This window comes from Chenopodium quinoa, unplaced genomic scaffold (assembly GCF_001683475.1).
Source record: "Chenopodium quinoa cultivar QQ74 unplaced genomic scaffold, ASM168347v1, whole genome shotgun sequence".
Classification (NCBI taxonomy): Eukaryota; Viridiplantae; Streptophyta; class Magnoliopsida; order Caryophyllales; family Amaranthaceae; genus Chenopodium; species Chenopodium quinoa.
Genome location: NW_018744304.1, coordinates 6,305,130 through 6,312,872, shown reverse-complemented (window position 1 = coordinate 6,312,872; position 7,743 = coordinate 6,305,130).

Sequence of the window (7,743 nt, the reverse complement as noted above, 5' to 3'; positions counted from 1 at the left end):
CGCGCCAACCCTTCACGGTTAGGCTTCCGCGCGGTGCATCCGGATAATTAACCATGGACCCTCTATTGACTAACCCATATCCCAAACTTTAGAGAACTAGAGTCATGGTTAGGTTGCGAACTCATTGCATCATATTGTACCTACTTGACTAATTGTGCATTATTTGTTGTGCGTATACTATGTTATCTTAACCGTTTGTTTGACTTGTGTTGAGATTAAATAAATTAATGACTTAAAGAACTTTGCCTAATTAATTAATTAATTTGAGTAAGTAAAGTCTAATATTTTAATCAGAATTGACCTAGTATGACTTTAGGCATACCCCTGTTAATTAATAACACCGAAAACAGTCTCAGATTAAAGCTCCAGCATTGGCGCCAAAGTCTGAACTGTAGTGCCGCTCTGTGGAGTGTGGTGCCTGGCGACACCTCTGTCATCTGGCGCTACACTACAAAGAGAGGCGCCAGCCCTGTCGTTTTGACGACAGTTCGGATTATTGATCGAGTCATCACCTAGTGTCTAATTAACCAGTTTGCTAATTAATTCGGTTAAATTTTACTGTCAATAACACTTGGTTGAGTCATTAATTGAGTTTAGGCACTAAGTCCAAAAAAAATATTATCCTCCAAAAAAAAAATACCATGTCTAAGAGAGTCTTGTATGCGCGTTTTTTTCCGTCATTTTTTTTAGGGGGGTAAGTCGGATATTATCCTCCAATTTGAATACCATACTTAGTTCTTGAAAAATATATACATTATTTTTGCCTAAAAAAATTATATGCACCAATTTTTTTTTCCTCTTTAAAACCGTAAAGTCAAGTCGATTCGAGTCAAGTAATTAAAACGCAAAATGGTTTAAACTACAGCGCGTGGTCAAAAAAGGAAGGACGGTTAATCAAAGACAACCTTTTCGTACAAGTCCAACTTTTTGACAAACCCATAGCTCGTAAGAGGAAAGCTAGGAATATAATGACAACACAAGAAGAAGTCAATGAGCTTAGGAACCAACTGGTTACCGTGACTGAGGCACTTAAGCTCCTAACACTTAAGATCGATGATCCCGTGAAACAACAATATATGGACCTCATGCAAGAGAGTCTAAGCAAGCTATCTAGCGACTACAAGTTTCAAGGGATTAGTTCACAAGGGGTCTCGGTGAACAAAGATCTTCTTCCGCAGAAGTTCAATGCCAACGACATCCCGAAATTCAAAGCAACCGACAACCCCTATTTTCATTTAAGAGCCTTCGAGACAATAATGAGTATTAAGGGTATCGATAAAAAGGTTTTCTCCTCTCTGTTCTCACTATCTCTCGAGACCGTTTGCCAACAATGGTTCTTTTCTCTCGAGAAAGAAAAGACCTCCACCTGGGAGTCCATAGCAAACGCTTTCGTTGATAGATACAAGTACAAAATTCAAATTGAGACTGACCATAGGGAACTTGAGATCCTTATACAGAAGGAGAACGAAGGCTTCACCTCCTTCTTTAAAAAATGGAGAGAAACCTTAGCTAAGATGATCGAGGTGCCGAGCGAAAAAGAGTCTGTAAGGTTGTTCATCAAAAACCTTCAAGAAAAATATTCCAAGCATCTCAAGTATCAAAACAATATCCATACCTTCAAGGACGTCTACGACATTGGGATCAATATTGAAGACGACCTGGCTAAGTTGAAAGCTGCCAACAATAACTCCAACAGTGGCTGGAAAGGCAAGAAGAACGACAATCCTTCTTCTTCCAAAACCACCCACTCAAACAACGTTAGCACTTTTAACCTAGGAGAAGTCCTTGCTATGAATAATCAAGGACAAAAGAAACCATTTAGGAGGAACTTTACTCCTATTGGCATGAGTTATGACACCGCATTTGATCGATTAAATAAAAAAGGTCTTATAACTCTTATTAGACCATTTGGGAACCCACCAATCGAAAAGAGGTCGGCTAATTGGAACCCCAATGCACATTGCAAGTATCACCAAGGTAGGGGCTATCTCACCGAAAACTGTTGGAAGCTTAAGGAAGCTATCCAAGACTTAATCGACAACAACAAGCTGCCATTGCCCCCTGCCAGTAAGAAACCAAGTATTGATAATGCACCTCTCGCTCATGCCTTGGCTATCTCTAATGAGGAAAACGAGGTTGACCCCTCGTCTCTCATTAAACCTATCAAAGAAATCCATGCCATCGAAGAAGAGGAGGAGATCTTCTTCGATGCCATGGATAGCCTTCCAGAACCGGCAAGTAAAGAAGACATACAATCTCACACCATCTATGATGGAAGGATCGCATTTGCTACATGAAACTCTCAAGGCTAAAAAGGAACTTCAGAAGAAATATGACGAGGTTCCACTCCCGAAAGATGAACCCAAGAGATAATTCACACCCATGAGAACGACTTATGAGGCAAAGTGTTTTCCTTTACAAGTCACTGAAAAACCCAAGAAGAGTAATAGAATCTACACTCCAATTGGGATCCCATATGTACAAATGTTCGAAATGCTCTCTGAGAGTGGCGAAATCAAACCTCTCGAATCGAGACCATTCGAATCATTGAAAAGGACAGATAGATATTACTGTCAGTATCATCAATCAAGGGATCACACTATCGAAAACTGTTTTAAATTTAAGGATTTAATTTAGAAAATGATTGATGAAAAGAAACTAGTCTAAGTTCCACAAGAAGAGGATGCAAATATTAATGGAGTTTGGGACAGTGATGAAGAAGACGTCTACTTAAAAGACATAGTAGGATCTCCACCTCTTGTGTCATACGCCATGGATGACTTTTGGGCTGAAGAAGACTCATCGATAGACGTCCTCACAAGATCCGGGAGAATGCAACCTCCCATTTCAACACAACCCATGCCAACCACACAACAAGTTCCCATACCTATCATTGAAGACAATGATATCGTCAAGCAGTTTAAGAAGACAAAAGTTGAAATGAACGTATGGAAACTTTTGGCGACATCCCGAGAACATAGGTTTGCTATAATGAATGCCTTGGACAAAATAGGGATAGATTCTGACACCACTCCTGAGGGGTGGCTACCTTCCTCACGAGTGATCTTCCTAGTCCAATCAATTTGATCACCTTTTCTAACAAGGATTTACCTCTAGAGGGTGACAAACATTACAAGACATAAAACCTCACGGTAGTCTGCAAGAGAATGAACGTCCCTATGACTCTTGTAGACAATGGATCGGCCATCAACGTCTGTACACTTAGAACTGCGAGGATGCTAGGCATAAGGGATGAAGATTTAACTCCGTCTACACACGGAATAAGGGCCTACGACAACACTCGTCGTCAAGATCTTGGTAAAATTACCATGAATGTAACGGCGGGAGCAATAGAACATGCTACTACTTTCCAAGTAGTAGACATTAAAGCTTCGCTCAATCTACTGTTGGGACGCCCTTGGCTTCATGACCTAAAGGTCGTCCTCTCATCTCTCCACCAACAAGTAAAAACTATAGTTGGGGGAATTCCTATCACCATCTACGCTTCACCCATGAGAATCAAGTCTATAGAAAATCCCATAATTAACGTGGAGCACGACGAGGATGATGAAGATTTATGGGGCTTTAACGAAGAGGTCTCCTTAATCAAGGAGGATGAAAGGACCCCTCTTTTCCATGACCCCCATTCCAACATGATTGTAAATGCTATTCTGAAGAAACAAGGACATTTTCCTGGGATGACCCTAGGAAAGAAGAAAGGAATAGCAAAACCGCTGGATTCACCTGGCCTCCCTAAGTTAGACACTTTCGGACTTGGTTTCCACCGACTCGGAAAGATATCAAGCGAGCCCAGGAAAAATCAAAGGCACGTAGGGACCTCGCACTTAAAAGAAAGCAATCCCAATGGATCAGTATCCTCTCACACTTAATGGTCAATTTATAAAAGGAGAGGACTATCCATGCCATGAATTTCCCGAGCCATTTGTTGTCTACGGCATAAGGCAACCGGGATTTGAGATTTTCTTGGATTGTTATTTCATAGATGAAATCCCAACTCCTATCCATAAGGAGAAAGCACCCCCATGCTTTGACTTTAACGTCATGGGATTATTATTTGGGCGAGAAAAGGATGAGCCAACTTACGAAGAGGATAACTCCTTGCTCATTCAAACAGTCCTACAAAGCGAAAGCTTCGATCCCTCGAAGCTAATCACTCTAGCGGAAGGATCACTACAAGGGTGGCGCAAGACCGTCAAGGTGACAACTCCAAGTAGAAGGAAATCACGACAGGGAAAGGACCAATGTTTGAAGAGTCGTCTGAGTTAGAGTCAGAGTCAGAGTCTCTTCCTATAGAGTCATCTAGATCTTTAGTAGTAGCACCTCCCCCCTCTATTTCTTCTCCTAAAATAGTTAGTGATCAAGTCCCTCAGGACATATCACTCTTTGATGTAATGATCTCAGAGTACAATAATATTTCTTCTTATCCTTATTTCTTGTGTTCTTCTCTAACCCAAGATGACGAGCATTGCTTAACTAACAATGAAAAAGACAAAGAACTTATTAAAGCAATGGAAACACTCGAAAAGAAAACACCGGTAATTGAAGAAACTGAGACGGTTGATATCTCAAATGATTCAACCAATAAAAGAGAAGTTAAAATCGGACTAACACTTAACGAACAAGAAAGAACCGATTTAATTAACTTACTTAAAGAGTTTATCGATGTATTCGCTTGGTCATACGAAGATATGCCAGGCATTAATAGAGAAATAGCTCAACACACTATACCACTAATTCCAGGAATAGAACCTGTAAAACAAAATTTACGTTGAATGAAACCCGACGTAGCCCTTAAAATAAAAGAAGAGGTTCAAAAACAAATAACTGCAGGTTTCATCAAGGTATCTAAATACCCTGAATGGGTCGCTAACGTCGTCCCAGTTCCGAAAAAAGATGGAAGGGTAAGAATGTGTGTCGACTATCGAGATCTAAATAAGGCAAGTCCAAAGGACGACTTCCCTTTACCACACATCGACATTCTAGTAGATAACACGACAAATCAGGCACTCCTCTCGTTCATGGACGGATATTCAGGTTACAATCAGATTCTTATGGCAGAAGAAGACATAGAGAAAACAACATTTATAACACCATGGGGCACTTACTGCTACACGGTAATGCCATTCGGGTTGAAAAACGCGGGTGCTACTTATCAACGTGCAACAACTTACTTACTCCATGACATGATGCATGAAGAAGTCGAAGTATATGTCGACGACATGATTGTAAAATCAAAAGACCATCCAGGCCATCAAGTAGCCTTAAGGAAATTTTTAGAAAGGCTAAGAAAATACAACATGAGGTTGAACCCATCTAAGTGTGCTTTTGGAGTCACCTCAGGCAAGCTTTTGGGTTATGTCATAAGCTCTAGAGGAATAGAGATAGACCCAACTAAGATTAAAGCAATCATGTCAATGCCACCGCCCAAAACCGAGAAACAGATTCGAGGATTTATTGGTCGGTTGCAATACATAAGTAGGTTCATATCAAAATTGACAACGATATGTGAACCAATCTTCAAAAATCTCAAGAAGAATGTACTAGTGATATGGGATGACAAGTGTCAAAAATCCTTTGAAAAGATCAAAGCCTATCTCGCAAATCCTCCCGTATTAGCACCAGCACTTCCCGGAATACCTCTTAGGTTGTATTTGACGGTTACCAAAGAGAAAATGGGAGCTATGCTAGCATAAGTAGAAGGCAAAGAAAACGCAATCTACTACCTAAGTAAGAAATTGCTCAAATATGAAGCACGTTACACACCACTTGAGAAGTTGTGCCTTGCGTTGGTGTGGGCCACAACCAAGTTAAGACATTACATGCTAGTGCATACCGTCTTTATAGTCTCCCAATTAGATCCGCTCAAATATCTATTTGAGAAATCTACACTCAATGGACGCATATCGAGATGGATAGTCAATTTACCCCAGTTTGATGTAAGTTTTATGCCGCAAAAAGCTATCAAAGGATATGTGGTGTCAGATTTTCTAGCAGACTTTCCAATAGAAGACTCGAAGCCGATACAGGACAATGAATTTCCAGATGAAGACTTAATGGTTACTGAAGATGATACTTGGACCTTGTACTTCGACGGAGCCTCAAACCAAAAGGGATGTGGCGTTGGAGTATTACTAGTATCACCTAAAGAAGAGCATGTTCCAATCTCCATAAAGCTTGATTTCGACGTTACTAACAACGCTGCTGAATACGAAGCATGCATGGTAGGCCTTGAAACAGCTTTGGCATTGGGTAAATAAATTAAGGATATTCAGAGACTCTTCATTAATCATCAATCAAATATCCAACAGGGTGGAAAGTAAGGAGTGAAAGTCTAGCCCCTTACCAAACCTATTTGGAAACTCTTACTGATCAGTTAGAGAAGGTAGAATACACATATCTACCTAGGGAAGAAAATCAATTTGTTGATGCCTTGGCAAGACTAGCCTCAATGGTTAGGATTCCCACGGAAATCGAGCAAATGCCTCTAACTATAGAGAAAAGGCAAAAATCAGCATACATCCAGGCTATAGAAGATGACGAAGTAGTCCAAGAAGAAGAAGAAGAAGAACCGTGGTACACGGATATACTCAATTATGTCACCAAAGGAGAATACCCTCCCCATGCTGACAAAAGAGAAAAACGAGCATTAAGACTCTTGGCTTCCCAATATGTACTCATGGACAACGAGCTACATAAAAGGGTACCTAAGGGTCGAGCTCTCTTATGTGTAGGAAAAAAGGATGCACAAAGAGCAATGAGGATAGTCCACGAAGGAATCTGTGGCACTCATATAAATGGCAAAATGTTATTCCAAAAGATAATGCGAGAAGGATATTATTGGACTAAAATGAATAGGGATTGCCATCAATACGTAAAAGGATGCCCTAAGTGCCAAATCTATGTCAATTTACAACATGTTCCTCCATCCTTGCTCTACACCTACATGTCGCCATGGCCATTCTCTACATGGGGAATTGACATTATCGGCAAAATCACTCCCCCAGGAACAGGAGGCCATGAATATATCCTAGTAGCAATTGATTACTTCACAAAGTGGGTCGAAGCGCAATCATACACTAAACTCACTGCAAAACATGTAGCACTCTTTATCGAAAGAAATATTATTTGTCGATACGGAGTCCACATGAAATGATAAGTGACAATGGAACTCACTTTCAAGCCGAATGTGAAGAATTGCTACAAAAATATGGCATTCAACATCATCATTCTTCCCCTTATAGACCTCAAGCAAATGGAGCAGTAGAGGAAGCTAACAAAAATCTAAAGACTATCATCGAGAAAATAACGGAAAATTATAAAGATTGGCCTGACAAACTTCACTTCGCATTGTGGAATTACCGCACGTCAATCCGCACATCAATAGGAAATACGCCATTTTCCTTGGTATATGGAATGGATGTCGTACAACCTGTCGAACTAGAGATTCCATCTCTACGCATCGCATTAGAGAGCAAACTCGATGAAGTTGAATAGACTAGGGCAAATACGAAGAGCTAATTCTACTCAATGAAAAACGACTAGAAGCTCTACATCACACTCAATGTTATCAAACTCGTATGGCTAGGCATTTTAATAAGAAGGTCAAGACAAGGAACATCAAAGTAGGAGACTTGGTGTTAAAATGTTTTAGATCCAAGGGGAAAATTTAGACCTAATTCGTCTGGACCCTACATTGTCAAAACAATCCTGTCAGGAGGTGCA